We start from the raw sequence: 25,488 nt of genomic DNA, 5'->3' as shown, positions 1-25,488 counted from the left end.
TATCACTAATGACATGCAAAGTGGGCGTGCCTAGATGTTAGCGACTGGAAACAGTCGCTAACATCGCTATCTCCTATTACCAACTTTTGGAGATATTCGCGCTAAGCGCGAATATCGCCAAAAGCTAACACCTGCCCTGAGCAATACTTAGCCATGTTATCCAATGGTAGGTGGATAACATGGCTAAGAGCATTAGCTCGGTAATGCATGAATATCGCTGACTTTTCAGCGATATTCATGCATTTCGGCCGATTTTTATCGCTTAGGAGACAAACCTTGATAATAGCAAGGCTCCTAAGCGATAAAAATCGCCGCAGCTCGGCGATAAAAATATTGCCGCTAAGCCAACATAGCGATAATTATCGCTAGTTGTTGGTAATATGCCCCCCTAGTCCTATGAATACCAGGAGTGAGTGGTGGTCTGGTTAGGTCAGTGTTCACTAATACTTTGCAGTTAGTTTTCCACCCTGGCTAGCAAATCTATTCCTATGAATACCAGGAGTAAGTGGTGATGTGCAAGCCACTGTGGTACCCCATATTTTCAAGGGAATGAAAGAAGCCGGGTCATCCCCATATTTCATCGGCTCATAAGTGTCTCGACGAGACAGAATATTTTTCTGTGAAGGTACACAAAGGAATAACCGCAGGGCTGATTGCACCATTCCACCTCATTACTCCAGTAGAGTTTCTCATGACCCATCTCCAAGGAGAGATGGGGCACTCTTCAGAGCACACCTTGACTGTAGGAGGGGACCTGGTCCAAGCAGCACTGTGCATAAAACTGCATTAGGTTTGGATTTCCATCGCTTCTGATATCAGGAAGTAAAGGGGTTAAGAGCATATACATGGAATAGTGCTAAACAGTAAACTGTACGTTTGTATTTCACATACTCACGACTAGACACATATGGACGGATGGAGTCACTGGGAGGCACAGAGATTTGCCTAATTTTTCATGGTAAGTATGAAAGTCGGGATTAGAACTCATACCTCCTTCTGGGCGACGACCCCATATTCTTTTTACACATTTAATACCTAATTCGGTAACTGTTAAATATTACATGCATCACATTTTCCACCTGTGTCTGTCCCAGCAGCTCAGCTTACCTCTCCTATCTGCCCAGAATCTTCCTGTTTGAATTTCAGTTGCTCGCGGCCATCCTTTCATTCATGCAAACATTGCAAACTCACACCTTTTTAGGTATCCTTTCCCAACAGCCCAACTATTCTTTACTATCGTTTAATTTTCTGCTCTTTTTGCTCTTTGCTTTTTCTTTTATTGCTTATTTTCTTTTTTTGTCTGTGGAATATTAAATGTTTGTCCTGATTTTTAATCCTAACAATTCCACCATTTGTTAACATGTAGAGTTTTCTGTCAGCCTTCTAGTGGGTAGAAGTATTTAAACACATTTGAAAAGACGGAATAATAAATAATCTGTCATTATGACATCACTGATTGTGAAATGACGCGTTGTCTTAACCTTACTTTAAAAACCTTAACGCTGTTCCCCCCTTCAGGATCTGTGTGCTCACCAGACAGAGGGGTCTCCGTGATATGTCCTAAAATTGTGCCTCTTTGTGCCTTCATACTCCATTATTCATACCCCCCAAATGAGACTTCTGTGTCATAAGCCTGACTATGTCACTAGCTCGCCTGGTATTTTTAGGTCTGGTGTTAGCCAAAATCTTTTGATTTCACTAAAATTATACATATGAGATACATACTACTAGGAGCTTTCAGCCAGCCCTCTTAATCCATTGGTCTGTTCTTGTCACATCCACCTTGTTCTGCATCCAATACAGTCTGGGCAATAGGTCAGCCCACTTCAGCCATTGGCCAACTACACTGTGAACGACGGCATTGTGCCCTATCAGGAGCAACACTTTCACACACAAAAGATGGCCTTACAATGCCAGAAACTACTATGGTAACGTGGTCTTTCTGAGATCAAATCCAGTTTTTTAATTTAGCTATATATATATATATATATATATATATATATATATATATATATATATATATTTTAGTATGGGCTGGCACAGCAATATCCACTAACAGTAACGTCATAAAAAAACATGTCACATCAAAACGAGCATCCACCAACACAGAAGATGGTAGCAAAAGATAGGCCTATTGACTTTGCCAATGTTTATATTGTGTTTTATCAAAGTAAGACCGGAGGTTTTCCTTCTAGATTCTCAACACTGTGATTCCTTGCTACTCAGTTCGTGGGGCAGCCTGGGCGAAGGAGTACACATTTAGAAAACTGCTGTCGCACAGCCTGCTATGAAGTAAATACTAAATACTGATTATTACCCCAGGACTGTATCAAAGGGAAGCCATGCACCGTGAAGTTGAAAGCTGCAAAATCGTGTCCTTACGCGCACTCCTGGAAAAAAAAAATCAAAGATGGAAATGCCGATGAATATAATGCGGGCACGGTGTAAAATAAATAGAAATAACACCGCATACATCTGTTAAAAACTGGCCACGAATTCTGCTTGCTGCTGGAAAAAAAAAAGAGGCCACTTTAATGTGGTCTGGATGCTGAAGATTCGAAATTAAAGGTGGGGGGAGGGGTCCAGGGTTCCGTGCGTCGTAAAATAAATTAGGCCAGGAGGCCAAAGAAATAAAAACACAAATATACGTTGACAGAGAATGCTAAGCCGCATAGTGTTAACAGCCTGGCGGAAAATCTTTCTCATTAACACCTAGCGCTCTGGGGAGCTGTCGCAGACGTGTGCCTTATTGCCTGCAAAGCCAACCCCTTTTAGGACCCAGAGGCCCTGAAACGAAGCGGAGTAATGACCTGGAAACGCTCCTCTGGGCCTGCCGCAATAATGATGTGGCTGGCTGTATTTTTTTTTAATATGAGGAGAGAGATTAAAGGAAATAACAGCCTTGCTTGACTTGCTCATTATTATTGAGGTGAAGTGACCACTAAGAAATAATGGCGGGGACCTGTTTTTTTCAGAGCTGGGACCAACGTGGTGGCGTACGATGCCGCGTGCCCGAAGGCAGGGCAACAAATAAAAAAAAAATATATATATATATCTATATATATATATATATATATATATATATATATATATATATATATATAGATAGATAGATAGATAGATAGATAGATAGATAGATAGATAGATAGATAGATAGATAGATAGATAGATAGAACAGTGCTCGTGGAGCTGGATGGTAATAGAAGATACATTTGCAAAACGTTTCAAAAGGCACTTTGGGCCAGATTCATGAAGCCAAAATCGGTTCGGGCCAGATTCTGCCAATCTGGCCCTTTGCAAGCGCTTTTTTTGCATTTGGGATTCATCATCCCAAATGCAAAAATCGCAAATTATGAAATCGCTAAATTGCGATGAATTGCATTTAAGGAATCTCAATTTGAGATTCCTTAAATGCAATTCATGAACCATTTTAGAATTGCGAATTCGCAATCCGGGGCCGCTATTTACCGCGAAGTCTGACTTTGTGGTAAATAGCGAAAACTTAGAAAAATGCACTTTAGTGTAGAGGAGTTGCCCTAATGGCTAGGGCGCTCGACCTCGGACCTGGGGATCTGGGTTCGAGTCTCGGTAATGACGCCAAAACCTCCTGTGATTCTGGGCAAATCACTTAATCTCCCCGTGCCTAAAATGAAAGTAACTGGAAACATAAAAAATGTAACGTAACTGGAAAAATATGTAAAGCGCTCTGATACCTGGTTCGGTTCGGGTCTAGTTCGCGCTAAATAAAACTCTGCAAAAAAAAAAAAAAAAAAAAAAAATATGTTACACACACACATGTCCTTTGGACATGTGTGTGCGCAACACCAGTGTAAATCACCATTTCAGGAGTGCTAAATCGCTTCCTTATTTGCGATTCGCTAATTGCTAATCGCAAATAAGGAATGACTCCCCATTCATTCCTATGGGCCTTTGGCCCATAGGAATGAATGGGGAGTCATTCCTTATTTGCGATTTGCAATTAGCGAATCGCAAATAAGGAAGCAGTAGAAATCGCAATAAATTTTGCGATTTCTACATGCATCCCGTTTTGCAAGTCTTTAATAGCGATTCCTTAAAAATCGCTATTAAGGACTCGCAAAAGAGGAGCATGATGAATCTGGGGGTTTATTACCACAGCCTCATGTCAGGTTTCTTTCTCGTTTTGTGCCCTTGATGTCTTTGAAGAATTCTGCTCTCAGAACACATATTACTTGAAAAAATGATGCTGGCATTATCAGTGCTCCTGACATGCTTTTTATTTAGCTTTTTTTTTTCGCAAATCAAAATTGGGCATAATTTGTATTTTTTGTCCACCTTTATCAAAATAATCCTTTCGATGATTTATTTTTGTATTTAGCAAAAACCATGAACTCATTCTCACAGAGGATCTCTTCACTGCTCCAATGTGACTGTTGTAGTGACGCAGCACATTCTAGTCTACGGCATACAATGTGTAACGTCATACAAGAGTATTCTTGCCCAATCATCTTCTGCCCTTTAAATCTATTACTGCACCCATATAATCGAATAAAGGACATTGAGGGTAACATTAAAACACTGTAATGGGATGAGATAACTGCTGTGGGCCACCAAGACCATCTACGCTTTCTTCATCCAAGTTGGCGGCCCAGAAGAATTGTCTATCGAAGTGGTTCTTGATCTCCAGGTAGAGTCTATAATTAGATTCAACAAGACGCTATGGCCATGTCTGAGACATGAGCGTTCTTGGTTCCGCTGAAGAGCATCAGCCATCTGGCCAGTTGCTAAGGATTCCACGTTAGATCTGGAGACAGGGGTAGCCCTCAGATGAGGGGCCCTTGGGTTTGGCCTCCCTTTAAAGACCGGTCTTCATATAGAGGCGCCTTTGAGGGGTGGGTATGTCACTTCATTTAATGAGTACTCTGCATGGGTACTTGGAGGCAGGAGAAGCATGGGGCGCAGCGACCAGAGTTGGGGGCACACTGAGGAGTCTCTGTGAGGATGCTTGAATGGTAGGCGGGGCGCTGGAGCTGGCGGAAACCACTGTGGACATTAAGGCCCAATATGTGCAGTCTGTGGTGAGTAAAACATGGGTGTCTCGAAAGCCTAAACAATCATAAGTTAGGGGATTCTTATCACCCACTACTTCAATTAATCAATCAGTCATTTGTAGAGCGCACTACATACCCACAAGGGTCTCAAGGCGCTGGGAGGGGGCGCTACTGACGGTACAGCCAGGTCTTGAGTAGCCTCCTGAAGGTCAGCAGGTCTTGGGTCTGTCATAGGCCCAGTGGGACGGTGTTCCATGTCTTGGCAGCGAGGTGGGAGAAGGATCTCCTGCCGTTGGTTGTTCTTCGATGTGCGGGACGGTGGGAAGTGAGAGGTCGGCGGAGTGTAGCTGACGGTTGGGGGTGTAGAAGGAGTCGTCTGTTGAGGTAGGCTGGGCCGGTCTTCTGGAGTGCCTTGTGTGCGTGGATGAGGAGCTTGAAGGATATCCTCTTGTTGACGGGGAGCCAGTGCAGGTTTCTCAGGTGGGGGGTGATGTGGTCGTGGCATGGTACGTCGAGGATCAGTCGTGCTGAGGCGTTTTGGATGCATTGCAGTCGTTTGATGAGCTTGGTCGGGGCTCCCACGTAGAGGGTGTTTCCGTAGTCGAGTCTGCTGTTGAAGTCTTGTAGACCCCCAGAGGAAGCTAGATTTCAACCGCACTGTAAGAATTCCAATGAAAAGCTTCTACTTCTGAAAATGGCATTTTATGCTTCAATCTTGTGCTGTACAGACTGTGGTCAGAGCCAATGCTTTCAAGGCACTATGTTCACTATCCATCGTCAAGAAACACTGTTGATCACTATGCTGAAATCCATGTCCCACGACCCCATACGCGTTCCTAACAGGATTTGCTCATTCAAAGGACTAGTCAATATTTGATGAAAGAAAATGTTACCGCCAATAATAGACGTGATTTGTTTGACTGATTATTCATGTAGTTAATTTTATTAGTAGTAGTAGGAAACTATTATTACTATGATTATTAGTATTTTTTATTTTGTCTTACTGCAAAGGATTTATGTAGCACTCATCCTTCATTGTCTCACTTCCCTATTCTTGCCTTTCATTGTTCGCACAACCCTTATCTTTCCTTTCATTGTTGCCTCAATTCCCTTATCTTCCCTTATCTTTCCTTTCATTATCTTTCCTTTCATTGTTTGCCTAACTTCCATTATCTCTCCTTTCATTGTTTGCCTCACTTCCATTGTCTCTCCTTTCATTGTTTGCCTCACTTCCCTAATCTTTCTTTTCACATCTTTGATTTTTCCTTTCATTGTTTGCCTCACTTCCCATATCTTTCCTTTCATTGTTTACCTCACTTCCCTTATCTTTCCTTTTATTGTTTGCCTCACTTCCTTTATCTTTCCTTTTATTGTTTGCCTCACTTCCTTTATCTTTCCTTTATCTTTCCTTTTATTGTTTGCCCCATTTCCCTTATCTTTCTTTTCATTGTTCTCACATGCCTTATCTTTCCTTTTATTGTTTGCCTCACTTCCCTTACCTTTCCTTTTATTGTTTGCCTCACTTCCCTTATCTTTCTTTTCATTATTTGCCTCACTTCCCCTATCTTTCCTTTCATTGTTTTATTCACTCCCTTTTCTTCCCTTTTATTGTTTGCTTCACTTCCCTTATCTTTCCTTTCATTATCTTTCCTTTCATTGTTTGCCTCACTTCCCTTATCTTTCCTTTCATTATCTTTCCTTTCATTGTTTACCTCACTTCCCTTATCTTCCCTTTCATTGTTTGCCTCACTTCCCTTATCTTTTCTATCCTTCAAGGCTAATTGCTACTTTAAACCAACAGATGAGGGCAGAAGACTACTTGCTCACTTGGACAGAGCTTTTAGTTTATCTCTTCAGACTGACCTGCGCCTAGGTGGCAAACATCATGTACATAGTTACACAAGGATCCTGTCAACATGGTATTTTACCACCCAATCAGATGCCTAAGACCAGCACATGCATGTTCATCAAAGATCACGGCTCTCTCTACCAATGCTTTCCCATCTGGCTACCTTGTGTCCGAGGATGTCTAGAGGACACAATCTGACTCTATGCGGCTGTTTCCTGCACATCGTGCAACACACCACTGCACCAGAGCTGAGCAATTGGTACCCACATATGCATTGAGTAACCAGTGCAGAAACAACTTGTACTTTGTCTCTGCTGGACAGATCTTATGTCAAACGCAAAGTCTAGAAAAATAACAGCTTAACTATAATTTGCACATGGACAAGCATCCATAGTATTAATAGTGAGGCTTCACTAATTCCTATGGTCATGAACATTGCCACCCTAATTGAACAGACAAATAAACAAAGTATTACATGGCCATTGGTGACTCGGTACCAATCTTGATAAGCTAAGATGATCTGACATTAGGGTACTCATTGTCCAAACCGATGTATATGTATACGTTTTTTTTTTAATCTCTCTTCTTTTAATCTCATTGCACTTTAAATGTTTTGTTTGTTTTTACCATGGTCGTAATATGATTCGCTTTTGTAAATGATTTTAGGTAATCATACAATAAAGTATTTCAGTGACAATCAGTGCAGAAACAACTCTTGTACAACTCAAAAAGTGCAAATACTACATTTCCTTCACATTGCAAAAATTGTATTTTCCATCAATTTGGGAAAATATTTTCGCACTTGTTGCTCTTTGCATCCCGCCTTGCTTTAGTGCACACTTTTGCAAGGTGATTCTTTAGGAAAAGCGACAAAACTACAGACTACTGGCAACATGCAGGGTGCTGGAAACATGGTAGCTCTAGAATACAACAAACCTTGAGAACCACCCCTGCGCCAGCTTTCTGCACCTAGAATTCAGTTGGTATCACCCAGGGCACAAGTCCTAAAAAAAGAAGTGGGGGGACGCTGACATCATGACAGGAAGTGACGTCACGAAAGGTGGCTTGCATCATCAGACTCATTGCCTCCCCTCGCTCACCCCTTAGATGCGATTGCATCAGAGAAGCCAGCGCGTGAGCAGCGTTCTGAATGAGCTCTGATCTCGCCCCTGAGAGGCCAAAGATTGAATGTGTGGCTCCATTTGCTCCGGTTATTGAGCTCCCGGTAAAATAAGTGGGGGGACGCCGTCCACCCGGGTGGTACCCCGACTCGAGCCCTGGTATCACCCCTATAAAAATCAGGCATGTTTTTATTTATTTCTGTACTTATTTATGTGTTTTGTAAATCGCTGGAGATCATCCTAAAAAAACTTCGGAAGTTATCGTTTGAAGTGAGATCTCTTCGAGGGGCCAGAATCTTCTCCAGAACTCCCAGCCATCGGTTGCCAGGGCGTGCACGGAGCATGATTTCCAGTCCCCTTTATTTTCGAGCTCACCTCGTTAGAAATAAATGGGAAAACACATTGCAACCCATCAGGACTTAAATCATAGGAACAAGGAATATAAAAATAAAAGCAAGACCGTGCCCCGCGGGCGTCTGTTTCATTGTTTATGTGATGCCGGGCAAGGGTTAAGGGAAATAACAAGTGCACTTGGCTTGTTCATTACAAGTGACGCGCGAGCGGCCGCGAGGGCGGCGCGCGCTCATTTGTAGCCGGGGCGGCGCGCGGGTGCCTCGGGGCTGCCTAATGAAATCTGAAACCATCACCTTATTTGTCACGTGGGCGGCACGCATTTGCAGAATGCTAATAAACGCAATAATCGGGCTCTTTCTGAAGCCATTTCGGAGGAAGGCCTTCCCTGTCCGCGGGGTCTCCTGACGCCGCTCCAGGATGGGTCGGGGCTGCCATTTGCGCGCGCGATCCGCGACAGACCCAGAAATGCTAACAAATTAAGAATTATGGCCTTATTAGGGATACGGGATTGCAGCAATCAAGGGAGGCGTGTGTAAATGTGTCCTCCCGTCCCTTTTCTGTTTTATTTTCAATTCCAGACATACGCTTGTATCTAAGTGTGTCTCTGGCAGTCGGACATGTTTATTTAATCTGCCTTCGATGATATAGTCTATTAGATGAACGTGGGGCATCTAATACTGCAGTGTACTCTCTGCTGTACTGTGGCAGGCTACACGCTGCATACATAGTAGTCCGAGTGCCCAGCTTAGGCCCAGGAAGGCCAGATATGTGCCGGATTTTCAGGATACTCACAATACGTAAATTTACCTATAATGAACCTTAATGGAAATCATTTACATAGCCCATAGTTGCCGAAACTTCCACTTTAAGCAGGACAATTCCAATCTCTTAAACCAAACATGTTGCTATTTCAGCATTGTCCTGTCTAAAACTTCCTCTATGGTAATGCATTTTCTTCCAAACCACCCACTTTGGTGCTCTGAAATTTTGCTATCTATGATAGCTAGTGGTTAGTGCTTTAAATGGACATGCACTGTTCGGTACTGACTATCTGCACTTCTTTAATTTGAAAGGAACAGTCTCTGCACTGCTGCAATTAGGGTGACCAACTGGCATTGGTGCAAATTCAGGACGGTGAGTGTAAAAATTCAGGACAAAGGGTCAAAATTCAGGACACGAGGTCAAAATTCAGGACAAAACTTCAGGACAATAGGTAAGTTTTACAGACACATCAGAGGTCGTGCAATAGTATATAAGTAAGCCCAGCCATTTCCAAACATATTCAACCATTTGCAAACCTATCCATCATGTATCCTTCCATCTATCATTTCACTCATCCATCCCTTCATCCATCCTTTCACTCATCCATCCATTATCCATCCATCCACCCTTTCACCCTATCCATCTGTACACTTATCCATCCACTCTTCATCCCATCCATCCATTCACTCATCCATCCAGCCATTTACCCTTTCACCAATCCAGCCATCCTTTCACTTACTAATCCTTCCACCCATCCACTCTTTTAGTCGTCCATCCATCCTTTCTCTCTCCATCGACCTTTTCACTTAGCCAACCTTCCTTCCTTCCATCCATCCATCCACCCACCCATCCATCCATCCATCCACTCATCCACTCATGAATCCATCCATTGACCCTATCACTCATCCATCTATCATTTCAATCCTTCACACATCTATTCATCCTTTTGTCCATCTACCCTCCCTTTCACTCACTCATCCATCCATCCATCCTTCCCCTCATCATCCATCCATCATTCCCCTCATCATCCATCCATCCTTCCTTCCACCCACCCACTCATCATCCATCTATCCATCCTTCCTTCCCTTCCATCCATCCATCCTTCCCCTCCACCCATCCCCTCATCCATCCTTCCCCTCCATCCATCCATCCTTCCCCTCATCATCCATCCATCCTTTCACCCACTCATCCATCCATCCATCCTTCCCCTCCATCCATCCCCTCATCCATCCATCCTTCCCCTCATCCATCCATCCTTCCTTCCCCTCATCCATCCATCCTTCCCCTCATCCATCCATCCATCCTTTCACCCACCACTCTCCATCCATCCATCCATCCTTTCACCCACCCACTCGTCATCCATCCATCCATCCCCTCATCATCCATCCATCCTTCCCCTCACCATCCATCCATCCATCCTTCCATCCACCCACTCATCATCCATCCATCCATCCTTCCTTCCCCTCATCCATCCATCCTTCCCTTCATCCATCCATCCTTCCCCTCATCCATCCTTCCTTCCATCCATCATCCATCTTTCCCCTCATCCATCCATTCTTCCCATCCATTTATCCTTCCCCTCATCCATCCATCCTTCCCCTCCATCCATCCATCCTTCCCCTCATCATCCATCCATCCTTTCGCCCACTCATCCATCCATCCATCCATCCTTCCCCTCCATCCATCCCCTCATCCATCCATCCTTCCCCTCATCCATCCATCCACCCTTCCCCTCCATACATCCTTCCCCTCATCCATCCATCCTTCCCCTCCATCCATCCATCCTTCCACTCATCCATATTTCCCCTCATCCATCATCCAGCTACCCTTCCACCCATACATCCAGCTATTTAAATTTTTTCTCATCCATCCTTCCCCTCATTCATCAATCCATCCATCCTCTCTCATTATCCATTTATTCACTCTTTCATTCATCCATTACCCTTCCACTAATTCATCCAGCCATCCACCCATCCCTTCACTTACTTACTCGCCCACCTTTCCATATTAATTTTGAGCTGAGCCCTTTTGAGAAGAGGCCCATCAAGAACTTCACGACTGGGACAGAAGCCACCCAGGGCAGAGACATGATCCACCACAGGGGGGACAAGAGCCATCACAGGAGGAGGAACAGGATCCACCAGGGTGGGCACAGGGGTGGGCATGCCGTATTCAAGTATCATCTTGGGCTCCTCGCCCCCTCCTGCACAAGAGGCTCGCTGTCCAAAATGCCATCCCCCACTGTGATGTACAGTACTTACAGGAGATACTCTAAGAGAACTGATTGAACTGATTGTCCTCCATACTTTGTTAATCAGTGTAGGTGCCAATGTGCATTTTCTTTATTGTATTACATTATAGACTGCATGTTCAAAGAACGGAGGTTTGCTTACAATTTAGTGACAGTAATTAAGCTCTGTGAAGAGAACCACGTGCTGCCTCGGTGTAATCTGGCTGAGCGGAGTCTAGGATGTTGGGGCCGTGGGTAGAAATGGAATGTGTAAAGCCCCTCTAAATTGCAGAGAGGTGACGCATTCAGGGCTGTTTGCATCTGACTAGATGCCCCTGCTCCTGAAGCTGCAGCCCCTCCTTTCAGTCACCTTTGAGCACCTCTTAACAGCTCATCGAGGGCTGGAGGTGTCAGGGCTGCCATCCCGCTGTGCCTCTCCAATGCTGCTAGATATCTGCGCTTTGATACTGCATCGGAGTCAAGAAGGGAGGTGGGGGCCAGCTGTGCCGGCTTTAGAGTGGGGGCGACCAGGGCCCGGCTAAAATGACGGACAAATGGCGTCCGTTAAAGAATCCTTCACGGACAACGGACAGACGGCCAAAATTACGGACTGTCCGTGAAATTTACGGACGGTTGGTCACCCTAGCTGCAATACATTTAATGGGTGAGTACCTGCACTTCTCTGCACCGCTGCAATATATTGAATGGCAGAGTATCAGCACTTCTCTGCACAGCTGCAATGCATTTAATGGGGAGAGGATGTAGCCTTATGGCAAGAGCGGTCGACCTCGGAGCTGGGGAACCTGGTTGAAGTCTCGGCATCGACGCTCAACATCCTGTGATTCTGGGCAAATCACTTAATCTCCCCGTGCCTAACAAAAATTAATGTGTCCTCATGTAACGAAACTGGTGCTCATGTAAAGCACTCTGATGTCTCGAGTCTAGTTTGCGCTATATAAAACTAAATACAAAAAAAAAACTGCACTTCTCTGAATTGCTGCAATGCATTTAATGGTTGAGCACCGGCACTTCACAGGAGCAAACAGGTACTCTGGAGAGTGAGTGTCAGCACTTCTATATTTCCATTTAAGGCACTGGTGGCGGTTATCCTGAAGGTCAGACACATATCTGACACTGCTGGACCTATTGGACTGTCCATGAAGATGTTGTAAGATTATATTGTGTTTCATATCCTAAAGGTAGGGCAATTTATCTATTTAGGAGGTAAATGGACTGATTTAGAGCTGGGTAAGGACCAGTCTTCCGATTGTTACAAGAGGAGCTAAATCTGGAGTAGAATTAACTAGCAACATTTCCTCTGCCAGAAATATAGTATAACTGAAGAAATGCCACTGTTGAAATTAGCATTTCCTTCAGGAATCAGGCTACTGTTCCATCAGCACCCAGCTTACGCCAGGGTCATAACCTTGTAGCTCAATCTACCAACATGAAACCAGGAAGCAAGAGATCTAATCCCGGGTCTCCCAACTCACCCAACTGCATGATCCTGGACAAAGAGACTTATCTCCCAAGGCTTCTGTTTCAAATTCTGCCAAAATGAGGAGTGTTTAGAAACAAGCTCAACCCCTGTTTAATAACCAAGTAAGTCTACAAGAACCCATAAACGCCTCTTCGTGGTAGTCCACCGTTCACAGTCAAACTCAAACAGTGGCTAATAAATTCCCTATGTATGTTGTCATTCCATAGGTCAACCTTTCATTTTGTGAATATCTGAACATCCATTTATCTTTGTGTTTGAGTTACATGTCCCAAAAACGTGAGCAATAAAAACGAGTCTAATCCCTGAGCACAACATAAAAATGAATCAAATCCTCTCTGGTCCAAAGCTCTACGAGGTCAGAGAACAGTAATGTTAGAAAGAAAAAACGAAGTGTGTATTAACCCCTCTACTGCGCCCGCGATTTTGCGGAAGTGCGGCACTTCCGCAAAACGGGCGGGGCCAAGTCGGCCAATGGCCGACGGCAGCATGGAAGGGGTTAAATTGGGACAGACTAGTCCAATGAATGAATGTGGGAGGATACTGGTACCTTGAAGAGGAAATTCATACAGATTAAAAAAAGACAACAACAAGCGACAGATTTACAAAAAGTCAACGGAGTTAGAACTATAAACCATGCAATGTGCAAGTAACACAGACACAAATGCAAAGTAACCTCTGCTACTCATTCCACATCATACTACCTAAAAATTGGAAAAGACATACAGAGTCAAGAAAGAGATGAAAAGGAGAGGAGGAAAGAAGCACCTGTTAACAGAAGGATAGGACACTAGGTTCTAAATGATATCACTTTTGGTAAAGAAGAGAACTTGTCTTCATCATAGAGAAGTACAGTAATTCCAAGATCACACAATATGGTCAAGGAGAGACGCTGGGATAAGAACTAAAGTCATCTGATTGTAAAGTCAACAATTCTTTCAATAGACCACATTCCCCCTAGATCTTGCTACCATCCTATTGGGATACAATAGGTACAAGACATTTTATTTATGATGACCAGTTTGGTCGATTGATCTAAAGAAGCTTAGAGATAGCCGTCTGATTTTTATGGTCATTATATATAAACCCTTGTAATCTCGCGGTATATGGTCAAAATATCGAGTCCAAAATATAGACTAACACAAATATGGAGTCCAAAATATAGAATGAACAAAATATCGAATGGACAGAATATAGACATCAAAAATATCGTTTTTAAGGTAAGTAATGTAATATCAAGTTAAAAAATATAGAAAGTCAAAATATCAAAGTACATAATATAGGTCATTAAAAATATCGAATTTTTAATAATATTGAATTTTTTAAAGTGTTTTGTATGTTAGTATATGTGTGAAAAGTGTATATTTTCTTGTAATTTATTTGAAGTAATTAATTTTATGTTATTTAATTTTTGCGTAATTTAATTCTGTAGTGGGGTGTGGGTTTATAGGGAAATAGGGTGGGAAGTAATTTAATTATAATTAATTAAATATGTTAATTAATTTATTGGTATTTTTTGAATGAATTGTTAATTAATTTTTAATTGGTAATTAATTAATTCTTAATTGATAATTAATTTTTATTAATTGATAATTATGTGAATAATATTCATTTATTTTCTGTAGGGGTTGTGGGTTTATAGGGGAATAGGATGGGAAGTAATTTAATTATAATTACTTAAATATGTTAATTAATTTATTGGTATTTATTTAGAATAAATTGTTAATTAATTTTTAATTGGTAATTAATTAATTCTTTTTTTTGTTTTTTTATTGCATCTCATGGATCAGAAGTTACACATAACAAAAAGGGAATTAACACAAGAAGAGGGATACAGAATAAAAATCACTTTTGGTACAAAGTTCATACATATAGGGGCACATGCATCAACCTATTTAGGAAGTGCAAACGGTGCGAATCGGTAAATTCGGCCGTTTGCGCTTCCTAAATACGTTTTTGGGATGCATCAAACACTTTTTCAGAATTCGCATTTTTTTGCATTTCTTAAAAATGCGAATGCATTTAAGGAATCGCATTTGTGCGATTCCTTAAATGCAATGCATCATTTAAAAAAAAAATGCGAATTATGAAATAGGAAGTGCAAATGAACACTGTCATGTTACAGACACACATGTCCTTAGGACATGTGTGTGTGAAACATGCACTTTCAAATGCATTTCAGGGGTGCAGGGGGGGGTCCTTTGGACCCCCCCCTGCACCCTTGGAATGCATCAACTAATTGCGAATTTGTAAATGCCTTCCCATTGACTCCTATGGGCCTTTTGGCCCATAGGAATCAATGGGATTTGCGAAAATGCACTTAGGAATTCGCTATTTATTTGTGATTCGGTAAAAATTGCGATTTTTACCGAATCCCAAATCAATAGCCAAAAAAATGATGCATAGCATTTTGCGATTCTTAATTTGCGATTCGGTAATTTTCGCAAATTAAGAATCGCAAAATCTATGAATGATGCATGGGCCCAATAGATCCGAACACAGAAGCCAAATAACAGAATCAGATATTACAGATGATAACAACAATTAAGACATTTAAAAGATTCCATTTACAAAAAAGAGTCCCAAATTTTCTCAAATTTCATTAACGATTTTGTGCCTCTTTGTTTGGCCAGAGCATATTCCATCACATAAATTTCGTTAAGAAGATACCACCATTCCATGATATATGGAGAAATGGGAGAAATCCATGCACGGGCGATTATTAGCTTAGCACATGACAACATAATCGTGATTAAGGTTTGCTGGGGCGTATTAACTGAGTGAATATCCAGTAAGATTAGAGATGCCGTGAGAGATGGGGAATATGTTAGTTTTTGTTTCATTATTTTGTCTAAGGCCGTCCAAAATTCAGATAACTTAGGGCACGAAAATAACATATGTTCCAAATTCGCTGCTGCCAAAGCGCACTTGGGGCATTTAGTTTGTTCAGTATATAAAGCATTTATTGACCATTTTGAGATCTTTTCGGGAGTGTAATACAGCATACAAGTAGTTTTAAATTGCTGAAGCCTCAAGCTAGAAGAAGAAGTGGAGCCATTGCTATTCCGAAGGGATTGACTAATCATAATCGGGGTAATATTAGTCCCCAGCATTTGGCTCCACTTTACCGCCAGCTTGGAGCAGTCAGCTACCTTATACGTCCCGAATCCTTTATATCCGATGCTAATTAGAGATTTATTCTTTTCAAAATACAGATAATCCCAAATATCTGAGTCCGATAACTCAAGAAGTTTCATTTTCCGAATAAAAAAATCATACATCTGTATATATTTAAACCTCATTAATTCCGTGACCTTATATATGACCTTTAGTGACTCGAAACTCAAAAAACCCTGAGCCCCATATAAGTCCCCAAGTGTTTTTATACCACATATGCCCCAACTATTAGTTCCCCCATCATTGAATATTCCAGGAAGACCAGGATTCCCCCATAATAAGAGTTTAGGATGATAAAAGGAGGTGTGACAAAAAACCAAAATGTTGCGCCAGATTTTGACTAAATCCTTAACCGTCTTAAATTTCACTCTTTTGAAATAATTAGGGTCGTTAGTCCTTAACAAAAATAAATCAGAGTCTGTGTTTAGCATGAAGATAAAAAAGTAAGGTTTATTATCAGTACCAAGTAGGCCCCGCAAGCGTCCTAAGAAAGTTGCCCAAAAATATAACTTAAAGTCTAGGAAATTCAGCCCACCGTCCTCAGGGGCAGCCTTAAGCAGCTCCATAGACCGCCGGGCTTTACGATAACCCCAGATGAAGCTGCTAAAAATTCCGTCCAGCTTCTTGAAAAAAGAATTACTCAATGACAGAGGGATAGAGCGAAATAAATAAAGAAATGTAGGCAGTATTTTCATTTTGATCAAATTGATCTTACCTATAATATTAAGGGGAATTTTATGCCATTTTTTTAGCGTCATTATCGTAGTTTTAACGAGAGCATCATAATTGATTATTATTATATCTTTAATTTTGGCTGAGATTCTTACCCCTAAGTATGTAGCTGTCTTACACAGTCCAGATATTACTGTTGCCGGTTTATAATTGGCGATAATTTGGGTTTTGTTTAAGTTTAGTTTGTAGCCAGAGACATCTCCGAATCTGCTTGCTTCACCAATGATTCCCTTCAATGCCTTTAAAATATCCGTAGAAAATATGGCTATGTCATCGGCATATGCCGTAATCTTCAATAAATGAGGACCCCGCTTAAAGGGAATGATATTAGATTGTGACTGTAAAGCATAAAGAAAAGGTTCCATGGATAAAGCAAACAAAAGTGGTGACAGAGGGCACCCCTGACGAGTGCCCCGTGATATGGAAAAACTAGAGGAAGTCAAGCCCGCATAACATACTTTCGCGGTTGGGTTATCATACAATGACTGCATCCAGCCTAAGAATTTTCCACTAAAGCCAAATTTAGCCATTACTTGCCATAGGTAATCCCACCCCACTCGGTCAAAAGCCTTTTCTGCATCCAGCAAGATCATACCGAGCGGGGTGGGTTCTGTCTCTGCAATATCGAAAGCAATAATGGCCATATCAATGTGAGCCGTAGTGTCTCTGCCTGTTACAAACCCATGTTGTTGCGGGTTGACTATTTTAGGGATGAGCGGAGCCAAACGAGTAGCCAAGATTTTGGCAAAAACCTTAGCGTCAGCGTTAACTAACGAAATAGGACGGTACGAACCACAGTCCTCTGCTGGCTTATCTTTCTTTAAAAAGAAAACCAGTTTAACCACGTTCCAAGATCTGGGAGCTTTTCCGTTATCACCAATAAAGTTAACAACCTGATGAAAGAGAGGTAATATTTCTTCAATACAGATCTTATAAATTTCAAGGGGTATAGCGTCTTCCCCAGACGCTTTTCCAGAAGGCAAGGCACAAATTGCCTGCCTAATCTCTAATTGGTGAATATGATCAGATAGCTGGTATAGCTCGGGTAGATCTAAATTACCTGGAGTGTTATCGGATAAATAATCCTGAATGCAGGTCGAGGTCGGGTAAATTTCAGGGGTGTATAATTTCTGATAAAATTTAGAGAATTGATGCAATATCTGTGATGGTTCTTCGTATATAGTATTATTTGGGCCAATCAGTTTTTTGATCCGGGTGTTAGCTTTCTCATCCGCCACCTTATAGGCTAATAGTTTCCCAATTTTGTACCCGCTCTCATAATGACTGATATGATATTTATTCAGTTTTATGCTGCTTTTCTCCCACAAAATAGTCTTGAGAGTCGTTTTTAACCTCCCTAGTTGTAATCCTAATTCAAAGGCATTAGGCGAGCATAACCTAAGTGCCTCAGCCAACATACGCTCAGCCGATAGGATCTCACTGATCAGCAATTTGTCCTTTTCCAGAGATTCGAAATTCTGTCTAAAAAGAAATTGCTGAGTGAACCCCCGTATACTTGCCTTACAGGCATCCCACACTGTAATACATGTGGTAGAATTAATATTGAGCTCAATGAAGTCTAAAATATGTGCCTTAAGTTGAGTTATAAATAAAGTATTAGTGAACAAGTGTCTAGGGAAAGAAAATGCCCGAGGTGTAGGATGACTGTGCTCAATATTAAATGAAAATAAGATAGGGTTATGATCTGATGTGACACGAGGGAGAAGTTCTATAAAACAAGAATTCAGAAGAGTGTTTGATGACCAAACCATATCAATACGTGAACAGAGTCTATGAGGGGCCGAATAGTATGTGTAACCAGGTGCATCAGGATAAATACTACGCCAGACGTCCTTAACATCGTGAATGCGTCCTATTTCGAGAATAGCAGCCCGAGTTCGTCGCATACGTTGGAAGGCATCTCGTCTGGTAGTATCAAGTTGATAGTTCATAATGCAATTAAAATCACCCATCATCACTAATTCTCCCTCCCATCCCAGCAGTTCTATATTCAGTTGGTCAAAGATAAAGGCTTCATCAGTATTAGATCCGTAAACCACACAAAAAACAAATTTGCGTTTCTCTATTATTAATTGAGTAATAGCCCACCGGCCCCTCTTGTCACATATGGATTTACAAATTTCAGTCTTGAAACAAGTGTCTTTAAGGATAGCAACCCCCCTTATAGAAGCATTATAATTAGAGCAGATTAAAACCTCATATCCCAACTGTCCCAAAATCTTTTTATCCTTATAAGCAGTGTGAGTTTCTGATAAAAAGGCAAGATGAAGTTTATACAGTGCTAGTTCTTCCCTAACCAGACGTCTTTTGCTTTTATTGTTAAGTCCGGCAACATTCCATGCTAGGTATTTTAATAATAGTGACATATAAAATTAGGAAACAAATTAATCTTTTTATTCTGTAATATTACTTCATACAATCCTCTCTCAATCATTTAAAAAAAAAACACTTCCATCCTGAGAGCTTTTTTCCAAAGTAAGCCCCACTATCCTACCCCCCCACGACCCCACCCCACGTCCCCACCCCCCTCACACACTGCTCCCTCCCCTCCCTCAAGAAGGAGCACCCCCCAGTTCCTGCTGCCGAAGTATTGGCAGCTAACTGGAGAAGCAGCATCGGCTCGACCTACCCTTGACCAGCTTTTCCTAAACAATTGAAAAAGAAAAGAGAGACAATCTAAGAGAAAAAAAAGGGAGAGAGAGAACCTCTAAGAGAGTATATAAGTCAGAGCAATACATTTGTTTCCCCTTAGCTATCTAGCTATTTAGTTCAAGAGAATGTGCTTAATACCCTCTCGGCTTCCTTTACATCCGCAAAATGAAATGTATGTCCTCCTTTGATAACTTTTAGGCAAGCCGGCTCCTGTAAAAACACTTGGGCGCCCAAGGATTTAAACGGATCAATTAGTTTACGCAATTGCCAGCGTCTATCCATGGTGGCCTTGCTAAGATCCGATTTAACAAAGAAGGACCAATTTCCTACAATGACAGGAGTATTTGGTCTAGCTTTTAAAGAGACTGCCTGTCTTAAAAGGAAATTCCCAAAATGGATAAGGAAAGGCCCAGGGAATTTGCTCTGTTTATTCCTCAAAACTAAAGGTAGCCTATGTGCTCTCTGAAGTTGGGAGTCCCAATCCCAATCAGACAAGTCTGTGAAAGCCTTCTGGAGTAAGGTCACGACAAACGCCCTAGGGTCCGCCCCCTCGGCCCCCTCTGGTATACCAAAGAGTCTCAGATTGGATCGTCGTTGACGATTTTCCAAATCCTCAACTTTTAACTGTAGAGTTATAAGCTGGGCATCATGCTGGCTAATAACTGACTCTGTTCGTGTCGATCCCTCTTCCACCTTACCCACCCGCTGCTGTAACTCATCTATTTCTTGAGAAAGCCCCCCAATCTTAAGGGTAATGTCCTGCAAACTGCTCAGTAATTTAGTGTTATCGTCCCGTAACAACAGAAAATGTTCTTGAGCTTCTTTCCAGTGGTTCGTCAATGTTTGCAGGATAATGTCAAAAGATGAGTTAGCGGATCCCTGCTCTCCCATTGATGTTATTCCAGTAGTTTTTACAGAAATTAAAGATCCGAGAGAGGCTGATAACATAGGTGGGGTTAAAGGTATTGACTCAGCAGCATATATAAGATCATTAGGCTTTAAGATATCCGGGGGGACAGTCTCTGTTGGTGTGCCCATTTCTGGGTGCTTAGCTCCAAGGATCAGTTCCGGGGATAACGTTATAGGAGCAAAGTCTGTAGCAATAGAATGTATCTGACCTGCAGTAGGTAAAATGTTTTCTGATAGTCGGGCAAGTACCTGAGAATCATCCTGAACAGGCGGACTGGTGCCAGATAGCCTAAGCGTCATACTCTTTACCAGTCCCTTGGCTTGGATCCATTTCCTTAAGGGACTTTTCTCCACCAGTAAGGATTTTTTTGCGGGAGGAGCAGCGATTAGTGGGGGAGCCCCTGTGTGACCAGGGCCGAGGCCTTTTCCCTTCTTATTTTTATTCTTTAGTTTTGACTTTGCCTTTTCTCTCCTTTTCGCCAAATATTTAGCAGTACCTAATGGGGAACCAGTCTCAGTAGTATCATCATCTTCATACTCATCGTTTGATACCCCTTCCCCCCTTTCTGCTTCCTCCTCCAACTGTAGATTTATGGTAGTAGTAACATTTGCGACTGTGTTCGCATCCTGTGTGCTTCCCAATAGTCCAGCCACAGTGACATCCTCCCCCAAAACATCAGTGGGAGTCATAATTGTACCACGCTCCCCCATCTCCCCCATCTCTGATCCCTGCCCAGGGGATAGTAAATCAACATGACCCCCTTCGAGTGCTGTCACCTCCTCAGGGGTTTCCCTGGTAACGTTTCCCAGTACCTTCATTTTCCGCTCACCAGGAGCGGGCACTGTCAAAATGGGCGGGCGGAGAACCGGTTTTCCCGCACCAGCATCCAAAGATAAAAGTACCTCCTTTTTCGCCTGCAGCGATCCTACAGCAGCCTGCAGAGTGATGCTCCCAGGGTCCGAGACAGGTGAGGGCACCGGCACATCCAGCGCCGAGTTCTTAGTTGCCCGTGTAGATCTTGATACATTTTTAGGCGCCATCATCCGCCCGGTGCACAACGCCGACCTCTTTGTCTCCTGCAATTCCGAGCACACCTGTGCGGGTTGTAGCTGGGATACGAGCCCAAACCCTAGCCCAGACCAGCCAAGCGCCGAGCCCACGATCAGCCGCGGGATGGAATGCCGGGCGATCAGGGAGCAACACCATAATAGCCGCTGCATCCGTTTTCTCAGTCTCAGCTCGCTGCTCAGCTCCGCGCACCACACAGCGCTCTCCTTTTTCCGCTCACTGAGGTAGGACAGTCATGATCGAGTCCGGGACAGCTACAATCAGGTTGCCTGCATTCGAAATTCTTTCACGCTGGTCAGAGGTAGGGAGCGCCAGCTAGCCGCTGCCTCTCCCCGGCATCTTCAGTCCGCCATCTTCCCCCCTCCATAATTAATTAATTATTAATTGATAATTATTTTTTATTAATTGATTAATTGATAATTATGTGAATAATATTAATTTATTTTCTGTAGCGGATTGTGGGTTTATAGGGGAATAGGGTGAGAAGTAATTTAATTATAATTAATTAGATATGTAAATTTATTTATTGGTATTTATTTCGAATAAATTGTTAATTCGTTTTTTAATTGGTAATTAATTAATTCTTAATTGATAATTAATTTTTATTAATTGATTAATTGATAATTATATTAATTTATTTTCACTAGAGTGGGAATAGTAAAATTTACCCCTATGCTATCCAATGCTTTCCCTACTGTTGCACTCACTGGAGTGGGAATAGTAATTTTTACCCCTACGCTATCCAACGCTTTCCCTACTGTTGCACTCTCTGGAGTGGGAATAGTAATTTTTACCCCTACGCTATCCAACGCTTTCCATACTGTTGCACTCTCTGGAGTGGGAATAGTAATTTTTACCCCTACGCTATCCAACGTTTTCCCTACTGTTGCCCTCTCTTGAGTGGGAATAGTAATTTTATCCCTACGCTATCCAACACTTTCCCTACTGTTGCACTCTCTGGAGTGGGAATAGTAATTTTTACCCCTACGCTATCCAACGCTTTCCCTGCTGTTGCACTCTCTGGAGTGGGAATAGTAGTTTTTACCCCTACGCTATCCAACGCCTTCCCTACTGTTGCACTCTCTGGAGTGGGAATAGTAATTTTTACCCCTACGCTATCCAACGTTTTCCCTACTGTTGCACTCACTGGAGTGGGAATAGTAATTTTTACCCTTACGCTATCCAACGCTTTCCCTACTGTTGCACTCTCTGGAGTGGGAATAGTAATTTTTACCCCTACGCTATCCAACGCTTTCCCTACTGTTGCACTCTCATGGAGTGGGAATAGTAATTTTTACCACTACGCTATCCAACGCTTTCCCTACTGTTGCACTCTCTGGAGTGGGAATAGTAATTTTTACCCTTACGCTATCCAACGCTTTCCCTACTGTTGCACTCTCTGGAGTGGGAATAGTAATTTTTACCCCCTACGCCAGTGGTTCCCAAACTTTTTTGACCCGTGGCTCCCTTGACCTAATCGGCAGTTGGCTGTGGCTCCCCACCATTTTTTTTTTACCGGTGGGCGGGATGTAAGCCCGACCTCGGGAGTACTTCCTGTTGTCTTCCTTAAAGTAATTGGGACGCAATGAAGGTAGTCAGCAGTCAGCACCAAAACAGGGCATCAATGGCCAAGTACAGAACGCTTGCATTAGTGCAAAAACGAAATAACATCCTTAATAAAGAGCCTTCAGGCACTGTGCGTGGCACCTGTCAAAGCAATAATGGGAGCGCAGCAGAACAGCTTTGAGCCGCAGATAGACGGGAGTCATGAACAGAGAGGAGCATGTTCATCAAAGTATTGCTGCATGAAGGCGCCCTGGGACATGGTGGCCCCTGGATCAGCCACACTCCGTTTACCAGTCACTAGTTTCACCAGGGAGTGACATACTCGCCCTGCTTGGGGGCCTTTTTCTCAGAGAAAACCAATTTTGTCTGCATGTGTTCGGGAGCCACCACCTCCTCCCAGGCCTTCAAAACTGACCTCAAAGTTCGCCTCCTTCAAAGACACTTCCAAATGTAACTCACGCCCTCTCTATTATCTTAAGGAAGACCTTCCAGTACAGAAAATTATTTTCTCCATGACTATGGAAGTGCCTTCCCAGTGTATTCTTGTGGTTTGACTGTCTGCCATTTATTGCAGTATTATCCTTCTACTTGTGTTTGGTACTCTTTTGTAACATGCACACATCACTTTTCTCTTGTAACACTGTTTGCTACCTCTTACATTCATTTTGTTTGCTTTAGATACTTGCACAAGTGCCACCATAGCCTACATAACGTTTGTTCTTGTGCTTGAGTGTCTGCCATTTATTGCAGTATTATACCTCTACTTGTAGTTTGTACGTTTTTGCAACTTGCACACATGTCACTTTTCCCCCCTGTAATGTACCTTTTGCTACCTCTTGTATTTTGTTTGCTCATATTACTGCCTCATGTAACTTAACGTTTGCTTTTGTAATTTGGTCACTTGTAATTTTCTCACGTATCATTACTGTTCCTATTGTGAAGCGCTCTGACATCTTCGGGCATTCCACGTAGGCCCACAAGTGCCTGACCTGTGCAGCACTTTCACAATAGCCATGTGAGGTGAAATTGCATATAATGATGCCCTGATTTTGAGCAGGGTGGCATAGGATGGGGCACTTAATGCACCTGCAAATACTGGAAGATGAGGATCGGGTATTTACTGGAAGTGGCAAATACCTCCAAATTCTGAGCTCCACTCCATTGTAAATGGGGAATAACATGAAAGTGTGGCATTAAAGCACCAGACTCTGTTGTTTTGCCTTTTTGCCTTTTTACCCAGAGTTTTTGCAAATACATTTTTGGAAACCCATCAGTGGAAAACTGCAAGGGTGCAGTCATGACTGCAAAATACAGATGTTTCATTTGTGTGTGCTTTGCTTTGTTCCCACCTGTCCTGGTTAATTTCGAACTATTTAACACCCCTCCCCCCCAGAACTGCCACTGTGCGCCCCCTGTAATGTACCTTTTGCTACCTCTTGTATTTTGTTTGCTCATATTACTGTCTCATGTAACTTAACGTTTGCTTTTGTAATTTGGTCACTTGTAATTTTCTCATGTATCATTACTGTTCCTATTGTGAAGCGCTCTGACACCTTCGGGCATTCCACGTAGACCTCCCTTCACACTATCTCCCACTGAAAAGCCGAGAACACACGGGTACAAGGAAGACAAGCTGGAAAAAGACTGAAGGGTTTCATCATCTGGCTGGCTTTTAAAGCTTGGCATGAATCTCACTTTACCAGCAAAATCGAAGGGCTTTCATGCGGAGCCCAGTGAAATCGCGCGCCACTACACTTGCTACTGTTTACATGATTTAAGAAGCATTCTGATTAGACATTCCTGCATTCGTCTGCGACTACGCTTTCTTACCGATTTGAACAGGGTCCTACGAGGCGAGGCACGGCAGGGCACAACACGGGGGTATGGCGTCAGTGTGCTGGGCAAAATCATTCCGAAGGTGGTATTTTAAAACCCCCCGCATGTTGGGCTGCAATTTATATCACCCACTTCCTGCGTGGCGGCGCGGCGCCCCTGGCTGCTCATCACGGCGCACCAGGGCGCCGCGGCGCACACTTTGGGAACCACAGCCCTACGCTATCCAACGCTTTCCCTACTCTTGCACTCTCTGGAGTGGGAATAGTAATTTTTACCCCTACGCTATCCAACGCTTTCCCTACTGTTGCACTCTTTGGAGTGGGAATAGTAATTTTTACCCCTACGCTATCCAACGCTTTCCCTACTGTTGCACTTCCAGGAGTGGGAATAGTAATTTTTACACTCCCGCTATCCTACGTAAATAATATTGTGTATTTTTTATTAATATTATGTTAATATATATATGTTTTAACATATATGATTGTATTTTCTTTATAAGTTAAATTAATTATTTAATAATTTAAAGGTAATTTAAGTATTTATAACTATATTTTAGCTATTTATTTTCAATATTTTTTTTAATTTTACATTCTTTTTAAGAAATTCAATATTTTTAGAAAGTATATATTTTTAAACGATATTTTGGATTCGATATTTTGGTACTTACCTGTTTGTAGATAGG

This window comes from Lissotriton helveticus, chromosome 5_1, assembly GCF_964261635.1.
Source record: "Lissotriton helveticus chromosome 5_1, aLisHel1.1, whole genome shotgun sequence".
NCBI classification, from domain to species: domain Eukaryota; kingdom Metazoa; phylum Chordata; class Amphibia; order Caudata; family Salamandridae; genus Lissotriton; species Lissotriton helveticus.
This window is presented reverse-complemented; position numbering follows the sequence as displayed.